The sequence below is a fragment of the Oncorhynchus mykiss genome, chromosome 5 (assembly GCF_057628025.1).
Source record: "Oncorhynchus mykiss isolate SJ-2025 chromosome 5, ASM5762802v1, whole genome shotgun sequence".
NCBI lineage: Eukaryota > Metazoa > Chordata > Actinopteri > Salmoniformes > Salmonidae > Oncorhynchus > Oncorhynchus mykiss.
Genome location: NC_143026.1, coordinates 8,544,616 through 8,563,420, shown reverse-complemented (window position 1 = coordinate 8,563,420; position 18,805 = coordinate 8,544,616).

The window sequence follows — 18,805 nt, the reverse complement described above, 5'->3', positions numbered from 1 at the left end:
TATAGAGAGCCGGGAAGTCCTATAGAGGGTCAGGACACCTCTTTTACAAGGAAGACCTGTCCCATGTCCTGAGAAATTTCACTTCTCATTATTCCAACACGAGGGCTTTGTCAAGAACCACAGAGATCAGCAGTTTTGAGTTACCTCACTTCTATTTAGGCAAAACCCCACTGGGCCCAGGCAAGAATTGTTGATTGTCAAGGTGTGTTATTCTGTCAGTGAGAACTAGAACATTCTAGTAGTGTCCTTCCAATTCAAAGATTCATGTCATTTGGGAACCTAGCAAATGTTAGTTTGGAGTCAACTATCACTGTAACTGTCAGTTGCTTTGAATAAAGTGTTTAAGGGATCACATTGTGAGGTTGAGAGTGCTGGACCAGTAAGGTTGCTATTTCGAATCCCTGAGCAAACTAGGTGAACAATCTGTTGATGTGCCCTTGAGCAAGGCACTTAATCCTAATTGCTCCTATAAATCACTCAAGATAAGAGTGTCTGTAAAATGTAATCTCTTGGTTTTACTCATCGGGTTAGAGTATGTACAGTATGAAGCAATGGCCAAGCCCACCTGAGGAACCAGTAAAAGAGGTTAGAGAATAAAAGGTTGTTTGCCTTTGAATGAAACAGCAGTTTTCTCAGACAATGTCTTCGCTTGAAGGTTCTTGAAACTCACAATCACTATAGTAACATTATAACATTTAAAAATTAAAAATATATATTACTCATACTAGGGCTTATCACAAAAGCACATTGTAAAAAACACTGTTGATTAGGCACAATACCCAATCATGCCTTTGGATGTGTCAGTGTCAAGAGAAGAAACACTGCAACTGGACTTCCAAACCGATTCTCTTGTACTATAACAGCACCACCTGGTGAAACAGATTATCTTGTACTATAACAGCACCACCTGGTGAAAGGAGGTTATCTTGTACTATAACAGCACCACCTGGTGAAACAGATTATCTTGTACTATAACAGCACCACCTGGTGAAAGAGGTTCTCTTGTACTATAACAGCACCATCTGGTGAAAGAGGTTATCTTGTACTATAGCAGCACCACCTGGTGAAACAGATTATCTTGTACTATAGCAGCACCACCTGGTGGAACAGAGTCACTTGTACTATATCAGCACCATTTGGTGAAACAGATTATCTTGTACTATAGCAGCACCACCTGGTGAAACAGAGTCTCTTGTACTATAGCAGCGCCACCTGGTGGAACAGAGTCGCTTGTACTATATCAGCACCATTTGGTGAAAAAGATTATCTTGTACTATAGCAGCACCACCTGGTGAAACATATTCTCTTGTACTATAGCAGCACCACCTGGTGAAACATATTCTCTTGTACTATAGCAGCACCATCTGGTGAAACAGATTATCTTGTACTATAGCAGCACCACCTGGTGAAACATTATCTTGTACTATAGCAGGACCACCTGGTGAAAAAGATGATTGTGTACTATAGCAGCACCACCTGGTGAAACAGATTATCTTGTAAATTAGCAGCACCACCTGGTGAAACAGATTCTCTTGTAAAAGTAGCAACACCACCTAGTGAAACAGATTATTTTGAACTATAGCAGCACCACCTGGTGAAACAGAATATTTTGTACTATAGCAGCACCACCTGATGAAAAATATTATTTTGTACTATAGCAGCACCACCTGGTGAAACAGATAATCTTGTACTATAACAGCACCACCTGGTGAAAGAGGTTATCTTGTACTATAACAGCACCACCTGGTGAAACAGATTATCTTGTACTATAACAGCACCACCTGGTGAAAGAGGTTCTCTTGTACTATAACAGCACCATCTGGTGAAAGAGGTTATCTTGTACTATAGCAGCACCACCTGGTGAAACAGATTATCTTGTACTATAGCAGCACCACCTGGTGGAACAGAGTCACTTGTACTATATCAGCACCATTTGGTGAAACAGATTATCTTGTACTATAACAGCACCACCTGGTGAAAGAGGTTATCTTGTACTATAGCAGCACCACCTGGTGAAAAATATTCTCTTGTACAACAGCACCACCTGGTGAAACAGATTCTCTTGTACTATAACAGCACCATCTGGTGAAAGAGGCTATCTTGTACTATAGCAGCACCACCTGGTGGAACAGAGTCACTTGTACTATATCAGCACCATTTGGTGAAACAGATTCTCTTGTACTATAACAGCACCATCTGGTGAAAGAGGTTATCTTGTACTATAGCAGCACCACCTGGTGGAACAGAGTCACTTGTACTATATCAGCACCATTTGGAGAAACAGATTATCTTGTACTATAGCAGCACCACCTGGTGAAAGAGGTTATCTTGTACTATAACAGCACCACCTGGTGAAACAGAGTCGCTTGTACTATAACAGCACCACCTGGTGAAACAGTCTCTTGTACTATAACAGCACCACCTGGTGAAAGAGGTTATCTTGTACTATAGCAGCACCACCTGGTGAAACAGATTCTCTTGTACAACAGCACCACCTGGTGAAACAGATTCTCTTGTACTATAACAGCACCATCTGGTGAAAGAGGTTATCTTGTACTATAGCAGCACCACCTGGTGAAACAGATTATCTTGTACTATAGCAGCACCACCTGGTGGAACAGAGTCACTTGTACTATATCAGCACCATTTGGTGAAACAGATTATCTTGTACTATAGCAGCACCACCTGGTGGAACAGAGTCACTTGTACTATATCAGCACCATTTGGTGAAACAGATTCTCTTGTACTATAACAGCACCATCTGGTGAAAGAGGTTATCTTGTACTATAGCAGCACCACCTGGTGGAACAGAGTCACTTGTACTATATCAGCACCATTTGGAGAAACAGATTATCTTGTACTATAGCAGCACCACCTGGTGAAAGAGGTTATCTTGTACTATAACAGCACCACCTGGTGAAACAGAGTCGCTTGTACTATAACAGCACCACCTGGTGAAACAGTCTCTTGTACTATAACAGCACCACCTGGTGAAAGAGGTTATCTTGTACTATAGCAGCACCACCTGGTGAAACAGATTCTCTTGTACAACAGCACCACCTGGTGAAACAGATTCTCTTGTACTATAACAGCACCATCTGGTGAAAGAGGTTATCTTGTACTATAGCAGCACCACCTGGTGAAACAGATTATCTTGTACTATAGCAGCACCACCTGGTGGAACAGAGTCACTTGTACTATATCAGCACCATTTGGTGAAACAGATTATCTTGTACTATAGCAGCACCACCTGGTGGAACAGAGTCACTTGTACTATATCAGCACCATTTGGTGAAACAGATTCTCTTGTACTATAACAGCACCATCTGGTGAAAGAGGTTATCTTGTACTATAGCAGCACCACCTGGTGGAACAGAGTCACTTGTACTATATCAGCACCATTTGGAGAAACAGATTATCTTGTACTATAGCAGCACCACCTGGTGAAAGAGGTTATCTTGTACTATAACAGCACCACCTGGTGAAACAGAGTCGCTTGTACTATAACAGCACCACCTGGTGAAACAGAGTCTCTTGTACTATAACAGCACCACCTGGTGAAAGAGGTTATCTTGTACTATAGCAGCACCACCTGGTGAAACAGATTATCTTGTACAACAGCACCACCTGGTGAAACAGATTCTCTTGTACTATAACAGCACCATCTGGTGAAAGAGGTTATCTTGTACTATAGCAGCACCACCTGGTGAAACAGATTATCTTGTACTATAGCAGCACCACCTGGTGGAACAGAGTCACTTGTACTATATCAGCACCATTTGGTGAAACAGATTATCTTGTACTATAGCAGCACCACCTGGTGAAACAGAGTCTCTTGTACTATAGCAGCGCTACCTGGTGGAACAGAGTCGCTTGTACTATATCAGCACCATTTGGTGAAACAGATTATCTTGTACTATAGCAGCACCACCTGGTGAAACATATTCTCTTGTACTATAGCAGCACCACCCGGTGAAACATATTCTCTTGTACTATAGCAGCACCATCTGGTGAAACAGATTATCTTGTACTATAGCAGCACCACCTGGTGAAACATTATCTTGTACTATAGCAGGACCACCTGGTGAAAAAGATGATTGTGTACTATAGCAGCACCACCTGGTGAAACAGATTATCTTGTAAATTAGCAGCACCACCTGGTGAAACAGATTCTCTTGTAAAAGTAGCAACACCACCTAGTGAAACAGATTATTTTGAACTATAGCAGCACCACCTGGTGAAACAGAATATTTTGTACTATAGCAGCACCACCTGGTGAAAAATATTATTTTGTACTATAGCAGCACCACCTGGTGAAACAGATAATCTTGTACTATAGCAGTGCCACCTGGTGAAAAATATTATCTTGTGCTATAGCAGTGCCACCTGGTGAAACAGATTATCTTGTACTATAACAGCACCACCTGGTGAAACAGATTATCTCGTACTATAACAGCACCACCTGGTGAAAGAGGTTCTCTTGTACTATAACAGCACCATCTGGTGAAAGAGGTTATCTTGTACTATAGCAGCACCACCTGGTGAAACAGATTATCTTGTACTATAGCAGGACCACCTGGTGAAAAAGATGATTGTGTACTATAGCAGCACCACCTGGTGGAACAGAGTCACTTGTACTATATCAGCACCATTTGGTGAAACAGATTATCTTGTACTATAGCAGCACCACCTGGTGAAACAGAGTCTCTTGTACTATAGCAGCGCTACCTGGTGGAACAGAGTCGCTTGTACTATATCAGCACCATTTGGTGAAACAGATTATCTTGTACTATAGCAGCCCCACCTGGTGAAACATATTCTCTTGTACTATAGCAGCACCACCCGGTGAAACATATTCTCTTGTACTATAGCAGCACCATCTGGTGAAACAGATTATCTTGTACTATAGCAGCACCACCTGGTGAAACATTATCTTGTACTATAGCAGGACCACCTGGTGAAAAAGATGATTGTGTACTATAGCAGCACCACCTGGTGAAACAGATTATCTTGTAAATTAGCAGCACCACCTGGTGAAACAGATTCTCTTGTAAAAGTAGCAACACCACCTAGTGAAACAGATTATTTTGAACTATAGCAGCACCACTTGGTGAAACAGATGATTTTGTACTATAGCAGCACCACCTGGTGAAAAATATTATTTTGTACTATAGCAGCACCACCTGGTGAAACAGATAATCTTGTACTATAGCAGTGCCACCTGGTGAAAAATATTCTCTTGTACTATAGCAGTGCCACCTGGTGAAACAGATTATCTTGTACTATAGCAGCACCACCTGGTGAAAGAGGTTATCTTGTACTATAACAGCGCCACCTGGTGAAAGAGGTTATCTTGTACTATAACAGCACCACCTGGTGAAACAGAGTCTCTTGTACTATAACAGCACCACCTGGTGAAAGAGGTTATCTTGTACTATAGCAGCACCACCTGGTGAAACAGATTCTCTTGTACAACAGCACCACCTGGTGAAACAGATTCTCTTGTACTATAACAGCACCATCTGGTGAAAGAGGTTATCTTGTACTATAGCAGCACCACCTGGTGAAACAGATTATCTTGTACTATAGCAGCACCACCTGGTGGAACAGAGTCACTTGTACTATAACAGCACCATTTGGTGAAACAGATTATCTTGTACTATAGCAGCACCACCTGGTGAAAGAGGTTATCTTGTACTATAACAGCACCACCTGGTGAAACAGAGTCGCTTGTCCTATAACAGCACCACCTGGTGAGACAGAGTCTCTTGTACTATAGCAGCACCACCTGGTGAAACAGATTCTCTTGTACAACAGCACCACCTGGTGAAACAGATTCTCTTGTACTATAACAGCACCATCTGGTGAAAGAGGTTATCTTGTACTATAGCAGCACCACCTGGTGAAACAGATTATCTTGTACTATAGCAGCACCACCTGGTGGAACAGAGTCACTTGTGTTATATCAGCACCATTGGTGAAACAGATTATATTGTACTATAGCAGCACCACCTGGTGAAACAGAGTCTCTTGTACTATAGCAGGGCCACCTGGTGGAACAGAGTCGCTTGTACTATATCAGCACCATTTGGTAAAACAGATTATCTTGTACTATAGCAGCACCATCTGGTGAAACAGATTATCTTGTACTATAGCAGCACCACCTGGTGAAACATTATCTTGTACTATAGCAGTGCCACCTGGTGAAAAATATTATTGTGTACTATAGCAGCACCACCTGGTGAAACAGATTCTCTTGTAAAAGTAGCAGTACCACCTGGTGAAACAGATTATTTTGAACTATAGCAGCACCACCTGGTGAAACAGATGATTTTGTACTATAGCAGCACCACCTGGTGAAACATATAATTTTGTACTATAGCAGCACCACCTAGTGAAACATATAATTTTGTACTATAGCAGCACCACCTGGTGAAACATTATCTTGTACTATAGCAGGACCACCTGGTGAAAAATATTATTGTGTACTATAGCAGCACCACCTGGTGAAACAGATTATCTTGTAAATTAGCAGCACCACCTGGTGAAACAGATTCTCTTGTAAAAGTAGCAACACCACCTAGTGAAACAGATTATTTTGAACTATAGCAGCACCACTTGGTGAAACAGATGATTTTGTACTATAGCAGCACCACCTGGTGAAAAATATTATTTTGTACTATAGCAGCACCACCTGGTGAAACAGATAATCTTGTACTATAGCAGTGCCACCTGGTGAAAAATATTATCTTGTACTATAGCAGTGCCACCTGGTGAAACAGAGTCGCTTGTACTATAACAGCACCACCTGGTGAAACAGAGTCTCTTGTACTATAACAGCACCACCTGGTGAAAGAGGTTATCTTGTACTATAGCAGCACCACCTGGTGAAACAGATTATCTTGTACAACAGCACCACCTGGTGAAACAGATTCTCTTGTACTATAACAGCACCACCTGGTGAAACAGAGTCGCTTGTACTATAACAGCACCACCTGGTGAAACAGAGTCTCTTGTACTATAACAGCACCACCTGGTGAAAGAGGTTATCTTGTACTATAGCAGCACCACCTGGTGAAACAGATTATCTTGTACAACAGCACCACCTGGTGAAACAGATTCTCTTGTACTATAACAGCACCATCTGGTGAAAGAGGTTATCTTGTACTATAGCAGCACCACCTGGTGAAACAGATTATCTTGTACTATAGCAGCACCACCTGGTGGAACAGAGTCACTTGTACTATATCAGCACCATTTGGTGAAACAGATTATCTTGTACTATAGCAGCACCACCTGGTGGAACAGAGTCACTTGTACTATATCAGCACCATTTGGTGAAACAGATTCTCTTGTACTATAACAGCACCATCTGGTGAAAGAGGTTATCTTGTACTATAGCAGCACCACCTGGTGGAACAGAGTCACTTGTACTATATCAGCACCATTTGGAGAAACAGATTATCTTGTACTATAGCAGCACCACCTGGCGAAAGAGGTTATCTTGTACTATAACAGCACCACCTGGTGAAACAGAGTCGCTTGTACTATAACAGCACCACCTGGTGAAACAGAGTCTCTTGTACTATAACAGCACCACCTGGTGAAACAGATTATCTTGTACTATAGCAGCACCACCTGGTGAAACAGATTCTCTTGTACAACAGCACCACCTGGTGAAACAGATTCTCTTGTACTATAACAGCACCATCTGGTGAAAGAGGTTATCTTGTACTATAGCAGCACCACCTGGTGAAACAGATTATCTTGTACTATAGCAGCACCACCTGGTGGAACAGAGTCACTTGTACTATATCAGCACCATTTGGTGAAACAGATTATCTTGTACTATAGCAGCACCACCTGGTGAAACAGAGTCTCTTGTACTATAGCAGCGCCACCTGGTGAAACAGAGTCGCTTGTACTATATCAGCACCATTTGGTGAAACAGATTATCTTGTACTATAGCAGCACCACCTGGTGAAACATTATGTTGTACTATAGCAGGACCACCTGGTGAAAAAGATGATTGTGTACTATAGCAGCACCACCTGGTGAAACAGATTATCTTGTAAATTAGCAGCACCACCTGGTGAAACAGATTCTCTTGTAAAAGTAGCAACACCACCTAGTGAAACAGATTATTTTAACTATAGCAGCACCACCTGGTGAAACAGATAATCTTGTACTATAGCAGTGCCACCTGGTGAAAAATATTATCTTGTGCTATAGCAGTGCCACCTGGTGAAACAGATTATCTTGTACTATAACAGCACCACCTAGTGAAACAGATTATTTTAACTATAGCAGCACCACCTGGTGAAACAGATAATCTTGTACTATAGCAGTGCCACCTGGTGAAAAATATTATCTTGTGCTATAGCAGTGCCACCTGGTGAAACAGATTATCTCGTACTATAACAGCACCACCTGGTGAAAGAGGTTCTCTTGTACTATAACAGCACCATCTGGTGAAAGAGGTTATCTTGTACTATAGCAGCACCACCTGGTGAAACAGATTATCTTGTACTATAGCAGGACCACCTGGTGAAAAAGATGATTGTGTACTATAGCAGCACCACCTGGTGGAACAGAGTCACTTGTACTATATCAGCACCATTTGGTGAAACAGATTATCTTGTACTATAGCAGCACCACCTGGTGAAACAGAGTCTCTTGTACTATAGCAGCGCCACCTGGTGGAACAGAGTCGCTTGTACTATATCAGCACCATTTGGTGAAACAGATTATCTTGTACTATAGCAGCACCACCTGGTGAAACATATTCTCTTGTACTATAGCAGCACCACCCGGTGAAACATATTCTCTTGTACTATAGCAGCACCATCTGGTGAAACAGATTATCTTGTACTATAGCAGCACCACCTGGTGAAACATTATCTTGTACTATAGCAGGACCACCTGGTGAAAAAGATGATTGTGTACTATAGCAGCACCGCCTGGTGAAACAGATTATCTTGTAAATTAGCAGCACCACCTGGTGAAACAGATTCTCTTGTAAAAGTAGCAACACCACCTAGTGAAACAGATTATTTTGAACTATAGCAGCACCACTTGGTGAAACAGATGATTTTGTACTATAGCAGCACCACCTGGTGAAAAATATTATTTTGTACTATAGCAGCACCACCTGGTGAAACAGATAATCTTGTACTATAGCAGTGCCACCTGGTGAAAAATATTCTCTTGTACTATAGCAGTGCCACCTGGTGAAACAGATTATCTTGTACTATAGCAGCACCACCTGGTGAAAGAGGTTATCTTGTACTATAACAGCGCCACCTGGTGAAAGAGGTTATCTTGTACTATAACAGCACCACCTGGTGAAACAGAGTCTCTTGTACTATAACAGCACCACCTGGTGAAAGAGGTTATCTTGTACAATAGCAGCACCACCTGGAGAAACAGATTCTCTTGTACAACAGCACCACCTGGTGAAACAGATTCTCTTGTTCTATAACAGCACCATCTGGTGAAAGAGGTTATCTTGTACTATAGCAGCACCACCTGGTGAAACAGATTATCTTGTACTATAGCAGCACCACCTGGTGGAACAGAGTCACTTGTACTATATCAGCACCATTTGGTGAAACAGATTATCTTGTACTATAGCAGCACCACCTGGTGAAAGAGGTTATCTTGTACTATAACAGCACCACCTGGTGAAACAGAGTCGCTTGTCCTATAACAGCACCACCTGGTGAAACAGAGTCTCTTGTACTATAACAGCACCACCTGGTGAAAGAGGTTATCTTGTACTATAGCAGCACCACCTGGAGAAACAGATTCTCTTGTACAACAGCACCACCTGGTGAAACAGATTCTCTTGTAAAAGTAGCAACACCACCTAGTGAAACAGATTATTTTGAACTATAGCAGCACCACTTGGTGAAACAGATGATTTTGTACTATAGCAGCACCACCTGGTGAAAAATATTATTTTGTACTATAGCAGCACCACCTGGTGAAACAGATAATCTTGTACTATAGCAGTGCCACCTGGTGAAAAATATTATCTTGTACTATAGCAGTGCCACCTGGTGAAACAGATTATCTTGTACTATAGCAGAACCACCTGGTGAAAGAGGTTATCTTGTACTATAACAGCACCACCTGGTGAAAGAGATTATCTTGTACTATAACAGCACCACCTGGTGAAAGAGGTTATCTTGTACTATAACAGCACCACCTGGTGAAACAGAGTCGCTTGTACTATAACAGCACCACCTGGTGAAACAGAGTCTCTTGTACTATAACAGCACCACCTGGTGAAAGAGGTTATCTTGTACTATAGCAGCACCACCTGGTGAAAAAGATTATCTTGTACAACAGCACCACCTGGTGAAAGAGGTTATCTTGTACTATAACAGCACCACCTGGTGAAAGAGGTTATCTTGTACTATAACAGCACCACCTGGTGAAAGAGGTTATCTTGTACTATAACAGCACCACCTGGTGAAACAGAGTCGCTTGTACTATAACAGCACCACCTGGTGAAAGAGGTTATCTTGTACTATAGCAGCACCACCTGGTGAAAAAGATTATCTTGTACAACAGCACCACCTGGTGAAAGAGGTTATCTTGTACTATAACAGCACCACCTGGTGAAAGAGGTTATCTTGTAGTATAACAGCACCACCTGGTGAAACAGAGTCGCTTGTACTATAACAGCACCACCTGGTGAAAGAGAGTCTCTTGTACTATAACAGCACCACCTGGTGAAAGAGGTTATCTTGTACAGTGCCACCTGGTGAAAAAGATTATTGTGTACTATAGCAGCACCACCTGGTGAAACAGATTCTCTTGTAAATTAGCAGCACCACCTGGTGAAACAGATTATCTTGTAAAAGTAGCAGCACCACCTGGTGAAACAGATTATTTTGAACTATAGCAGCACCACCTGGTGAAACAGATGATTTTGTACTATAGCAGTGCCACCTGGTGAAAAAGATTATTGTGTACTATAGCAGCACCACCTGGTGAAACAGATTCTCTTGTAAATTAGCAGCACCACCTGGTGAAACAGATTATTTTGAACTATAGCAGCACCACCTGGTGAAACAGATGATTTTGTACTATAGCAGCACCACCTGGTGAAACATATAATTTTGTACTATAGCAGCACCACCTGGTGAAACAGATTATCTTGTACTATAGCAGTGCCACCTGGTGAAAAATATTATCTTGTACTATAGCAGCACCACCTAGTGAAACATATAATTTTGTACTATAGCAGCACCACCTGGTGAAACATTATCTTGTACTATAGCAGGACCACCTGGTGAAAAATATTATTGTGTACTATAGCAGCACCACCTGGTGAAACAGATTATCTTGTAAATTAGCAGCACCACCTGGTGAAACAGATTCTCTTGTAAAAGTAGCAACACCACCTAGTGAAACAGATTATTTTGAACTATAGCAGCACCACTTGGTGAAACAGATGATTTTGTACTATAGCAGCACCACCTGGTGAAAAATATTATTTTGTACTATAGCAGCACCACCTGGTGAAACAGATAATCTTGTACTATAGCAGTGCCACCTGGTGAAACAGATTCTCTTGTACTATAACAGCACCATCTGGTGAAAGAGGTTATCTTGTACTATTGCAGCACCACCTGGTGGAACAGAGTCACTTGTACTATATCAGCACCATTTGGTGAAACAGATTATCTTGTACTATAGCAGCACCACCTGGTGAAAGAGGTTATCTTGTACTATAACAGCACCACTTGGTGAAACAGAGTCGCTTGTCCTATAACAGCACCACCTGGTGAAACAGAGTCTCTTGTACTATAACAGCACCACCTGGTGAAAGAGGTTATCTTGTACTATAGCAGCACCACCTGGTGAAACAGATTCTCTTGTACAACAGCACCACCTGGTGAAACAGATTCTCTTGTACTATAACAGCACCATCTGGTGAAAGAGGTTATCTTGTACTATAGCAGCACCACCTGGTGAAACAGATTATCTTGTACTATAGCAGCACCACCTGGTGGAACAGAGTCACTTGTGTTATATCAGCACCATTGGTGAAACAGATTATCTTGTACTATAGCAGCACCACCTGGTGAAACAGAGTCTCTTGTACTATAGCAGGGCCACCTGGTGGAACAGAGTCGCTTGTACTATCTCAGCACCATTTGGTAAAACAGATTATCTTGTACTATAACAGCACCATCTGGTGAAACAGATTATCTTGTACTATAGCAGCACCACCTGGTGAAACATTATCTTGTACTATAGCAGTGCCACCTGGTGAAAAATATTATTGTGTACTATAGCAGCACCACCTGGTGAAACAGATTCTCTTGTAAAAGTAGCAGTACCACCTGGTGAAACAGATTATTTTGAACTATAGCAGCACAACCTGGTGAAACAGATGATTTTGTACTATAGCAGCACCACCTGGTGAAACATATCATTTTGTACTATAGCAGCACCACCTAGTGAAACATATAATTTTGTACTATAGCAGCACCACCTGGTGAAACATTATCTTGTACTATAGCAGGACCACCTGGTGAAAAATATTATTGTGTACTATAGCAGCACCACCTGGTGAAACAGATTATCTTGTAAATTAGCAGCACCACCTGGTGAAACAGATTCTCTTGTAAAAGTAGCAACACCACCTAGTGAAACAGATTATTTTGAACTATAGCAGCACCACTTGGTGAAACAGATGATTTTGTACTATAGCAGCACCACCTGGTGAAAAATATTATTTTGTACTATAGCAGCACCACCTGGTGAAACAGATAATCTTGTACTATAGCAGTGCCACCTGGTGAAAAATATGATCTTGTACTATAGCAGTGCCACCTGGTGAAACAGATTATCTTGTACTATAGCAGAACCACCTGGTGAAAGAGGTTATCTTGTACTGTAACAGCACCACCTGGTGAAAGAGGTTATCTTGTACTATAACAGCACCACCTGGTGAAAGAGGTTATCTTGTACTATAACAGCACCACCTGGTGAAACAGAGTCGCTTGTACTATAACAGCACCACCTGGTGAAACAGAGTCTCTTGTACTATAACAGCACCACCTGGTGAAAGAGGTTATCTTGTACTATAGCAGCACCACCTGGTGAAAAAGATTATATTGTACAACAGCACCACCTGGTGAAAGAGGTTATCTTGTACTATAACAGCACCACCTGGTGAAAGAGGTTATCTTGTACTATAACAGCACCACCTGGTGAAACAGAGTCGCTTGTACTATAACAGCACCACCTGGTGAAACAGAGTCTCTTGTACTATAACAGCACCACCTGGTGAAAGAGGTTATCTTGTACAGTGCCACCTGGTGAAAAAGATTATTGTGCACTATAGCAGCACCACCTGGTGAAACAGATTCTCTTGTAAATTAGCAGCACCACCTGGTGAAACAGATTATCTTGTAAAAGTAGCAGCACCACCTGGTGAAACAGATTATTTTGAACTATAGCAGCACCACCTGGTGAAACAGATGATTTTGTACTATAGCAGTGCCACCTGGTGAAAAAGATTATTGTGTACTATAGCAGCACCACCTGGTGAAACAGATTCTCTTGTAAATTAGCAGCACCACCTGTTGAAACAGATTATCTTGTAAAAGTAGCAGCACCACCTGGTGAAACAGAGTCTCTTGTACTATAACAGCACCACCTGGTGAAAGAGGTTATCTTGTACTATAGCAGCACCACCTGGTGAAAAAGATTATCTTGTACAACAGCACCACCTGGTGAAAGAGGTTATCTTGTACTATAACAGCACCACCTGGTGAAAGAGGTTATCTTGTACTATAACAGCACCACCTGGTGAAACAGAGTCGCTTGTACTATAACAGCACCACCTGGTGAAACAGAGTCTCTTGTACTATAACAGCACCACCTGGTGAAAGAGGTTATCTTGTACAGTGCCACCTGGTGAAAAAGATTATTGTGTACTATAGCAGCACCACCTGGTGAAACAGATTCTCTTGTAAATTAGCAGCACCACCTGGTGAAACAGATTATCTTGTAAAAGTAGCAGCACCACCTGGTGAAACAGATTATTTTGAACTATAGCAGCACCACCTGGTGAAACAGATGATTTTGTACTATAGCAGTGCCACCTGGTGAAAAAGATTATTGTGTACTATAGCAGCACCACCTGGTGAAACAGATTCTCTTGTAAATTAGCAGCACCACCTGTTGAAACAGATTATCTTGTAAAAGTAGCAGCACCACCTGGTGAAACAGATTATTTTGAACTATAGCAGCACCACCTGGTGAAACAGATGATTTTGTACTATAGCAGCACCACCTGGTGAAACATATAATTTTGTACTATAGCAGCACCACCTGGTGAAACAGATTATCTTGTACTATAGCAGTGCCACCTGGTGAAAAATATTATCTTGTACTATAGCAGCACCACCTAGTGAAACGTATAATTTTGTACTATAGCAGCACCACCTGGTGAAACATTATCTTGTACTATAGCAGGACCACCTGGTGAAAAATATTATTGTGTACTATAGCAGCACCACCTGGTGAAACAGATTATCTTGTAAATTAGCAGCACCACCTGGTGAAACAGATTCTCTTGTAAAAGTAGCAACACCACCTAGTGAAACAGATTATTTTGAACTATAGCAGCACCACTTGGTGAAACAGATGATTTTGTACTATAGCAGCACCACCTGGTGAAAAATATTATTTTGTACTATAGCAGCACCACCTGGTGAAACAGATAATCTTGTACTATAGCAGTGCCACCTGGTGAAAAATATTATCTTGTACTATAGCAGTGCCACCTGGTGAAACAGATTATCTTGTACTATAACAGCACCACCTGGTGAAAGAGGTTATCTTGTACTATAACAGCACCACCTGGTGAAAGAGGTTATCTTGTACTATAACAGCACCACCTGGTGAAACAGAGTCGCTTGTACTATAACAGCACCACCTGGTGAAACAGAGTCTCTTGTACTATAACAGCACCACCTGGTGAAAGAGGTTATCTTTTACTATAGCAGCACCACCTGGTGAAAAAGATTCTCTTGTACAACAGCACCACCTGGTGAAACAGATTCTCTTGTACTATAACAGCACCATCTGGTGAAAGAGGTTATCTTGTACTATAGCAGCACCACCTGGTGAAACAGATTATCTTGTACTATAGCAGCACCACCTGGTGGAACAGAGTCACTTGTACTATATCGGCACCATTTGGTGAAACAGATTATCTTGTACTATAGCAGCACCACCTGGTGAAAGAGGTTATCTTGTACTATAACAGCACCACCTGGTGAAACAGAGTCGCTTGTACTGTAACAGCACATCCTGGTGAAACAGAGTCTCTTGTACTGTAACAGCACCACCTGGTGAAAGAGGTTATATTGTACTATAGCAGCACCACCTGGTGAAACAGATTCTCTTGTACAACAGCACCACCTGGTGAAACAGATTCTCTTGTACTATAACAGCACCATCTGGTGAAAGAGGTTATCTTGTACTATAGCAGCACCACCTGGTGAAACAGATTATCTTGTACTATAGCAGCACCACCTGGCTGAACAGAGTCACTTGTACTATATCAGCACCATTTGGTGAAACAGATTATCTTGTACTATAGCAGCACCACCTGGTGAAAGAGGTTATCTTGTACTATAACAGCACCACCTGGTGAAACAGAGTCGCTTGTACTATAACAGCACCACCTGGTGAAACAGAGTCTGTTGTACTATAACAGCACCACCTGGTGAAAGAGGTTATCTTGTACTATAGCAGTGCCACCTGGTGAAAAAGATTATTGTGTACTATAGCAGCACCACCTGGTGAAACAGATTATCTTGTAAATTAGCAGCACCACCTGGTGAAACAGATTATCTTGTAAAAGTAGCAGCACCACCTGGTGAAAAAGATTATTGTGTACTATAGCAGCACCACCTGGTGAAACAGATTCTCTTGTAAATTAGCAGCACCACCTGGTGAAACAGATTATCTTGTAAAAGTAGCAGCACCACCTGGTGAAACAGATTATTTTGAACTATAGCAGCACCACCTGGTGAAACAGATGATTTTGTACTATAGCAGTGCCACCTGGTGAAAAAGATTATTGTGTACTATAGCAGCACCACCTGGTGAAACAGATTCTCTTGTAAATTAGCAGCACCACCTGGTGAAACAGATTATCTTGTAAAAGTAGCAGCACCACCTGGTGAAACAGATTATTTTGAACTATAGCAGCACCACCTGGTGAAACAGATGATTTTGTACTATAGCAGCACCACCTGGTGAAACATATAATTTTGTACTATAGCCGCACCACCTGGTGAAACAGATTATCTTGTACTATAGCAGTGCCACCTGGTGAAAAATATTATCTTGTACTATAGCAGCACCACCTAGTGAAACATATAATTTTGTACTATAGCAGCACCACCTGGTGAAACATTATCTTGTACTATAGCAGGACCACCTGGTGAAAAATATTATTGTGTACTATAGCAGCACCACCTGGTGAAACAGATTATCTTGTAAATTAGCAGCACCACCTGGTGAAACAGATTCTCTTGTAAAAGTAGCAACACCACCTAGTGAAACAGATTATTTTGAACTATAGCAGCACCACTTGGTGAAACAGATGATTTTGTACTATAGCAGCACCACCTGGTGAAAAATATTATTTTGTACTATAGCAGCACCACCTGGTGAAACAGATAATCTTGTACTATAGCAGTGCCACCTGGTGAAAAATATTCTCTTGTACTATAGCAGTGCCACCTGGTGAAACAGATTATCTTGTACTATAGCAGAACCACCTGGTGAAAGAGGTTATCTTGTACTATAACAGCACCACCTGGTGAAAGAGGTTATCTTGTACTATAACAGCACCACCTGGTGAAACAGAGTCGCTTGTACTATAACAGCACCACCTGGTGAAACAGAGTCTCTTGTACTATAACAGCACCACCTGGTGAAAGAGGTTATCTTGTACTATAGCAGCACCACCTGGTGAAACAGATTATCTTGTACAACAGCACCACCTGGTGAAACAGATTCTCTTGTACTATAACAGCACCATCTGGTGAAAGAGGTTATCTTGTACTATAGCAGCACCACCTGGTGAAACAGATTATCTTGTACTATAGCAGCACCACCTGGTGGAACAGAGTCACTTGTACTATATCAGCACCATTTGGTGAAACAGATTATCTTGTACTATAGCAGCACCACCTGGTGGAACAGAGTCACTTGTACTATATCAGCACCATTTGGTGAAACAGATTCTCTTGTACTATAACAGCACCATCTGGTGAAAGAGGTTATCTTGTACTATAGCAGCACCACCTGGTGGAACAGAGTCACTTGTACTATATCAGCACCATTTGGAGAAACAGATTATCTTGTACTATAGCAGCACCACCTGGCGAAAGAGGTTATCTTGTACTATAACAGCACCACCTGGTGAAACAGAGTCGCTTGTACTATAACAGCACCACCTGGTGAAACAGAGTCTCTTGTACTATAACAGCACCACCTGGTGAAACAGATTATCTTGTACTATAGCAGCACCACCTGGTGAAACAGATTCTCTTGTACAACAGCACCACCTGGTGAAACAGATTCTCTTGTACTATAACAGCACCATCTGGTGAAAGAGGTTATCTTGTACTATAGCAGCACCACCTGGTGAAACAGATTATCTTGTACTATAGCAGCACCACCTGGTGGAACAGAGTCACTTGTACTATATCAGCACCATTTGGTGAAACAGATTATCTTGTACTATAGCAGCACCACCTGGTGAAACAGAGTCTCTTGTACTATAGCAGCGCCACCTGGTGAAACAGAGTCGCTTGTACTATATCAGCACCATTTGGTGAAACAGATTATCTTGTACTATAGCAGCACCACCTGGTGAAACATTATGTTGTACTATAGCAGGACCACCTGGTGAAAAAGATGATTGTGTACTATAGCAGCACCACCTGGTGAAACAGATTATCTTGTAAATTAGCAGCACCACCTGGTGAAACAGATTCTCTTGTAAAAGTAGCAACACCACCTAGTGAAACAGATTATTTTAACTATAGCAGCACCACCTGGTGAAACAGATTATTTTGTACTATAGCAGCACCACCTGGTGAAAAATATTATTTTGTACTATAGCAGCACCACCTGGTGAAACAGATAATCTTGTACTATAGCAGTGCCACCTGGTGAAAAATATTATCTTGTGCTATAGCAGTGCCACCTGGTGAAACAGATTATCTTGTACTATAACAGCACCACCTGGTGAAACAGATTATCTCGTACTATAACAGCACCACCTGGTGAAAGAGGTTCTCTTGTACTATAACAGCACCATCTGGTGAAAGAGGTTATCTTGTACTATAGCAGCACCACCTGGTGAAACAGATTATCTTGTACTATAGCAGGACCACCTGGTGAAAAAGATGATTGTGTACTATAGCAGCACCACCTGGTGGAACAGAGTCACTTGTACTATATCAGCACCATTTGGTGAAACAGATTATCTTGTACTATAGCAGCACCACCTGGTGAAACAGAGTCTCTTGTACTATAGCAGCGCCACCTGGTGGAACAGAGTCGCTTGTACTATATCAGCACCATTTGGTGAAACAGATTATCTTGTACTATAGCAGCACCACCTGGTGAAACATATTCTCTTGTACTATAGCAGCAGCACCCGGTGAAACATATTCTCTTGTACTATAGCAGCACCATCTGGTGAAACAGATTATCTTGTACTATAGCAGCACCACCTGGTGAAACATTA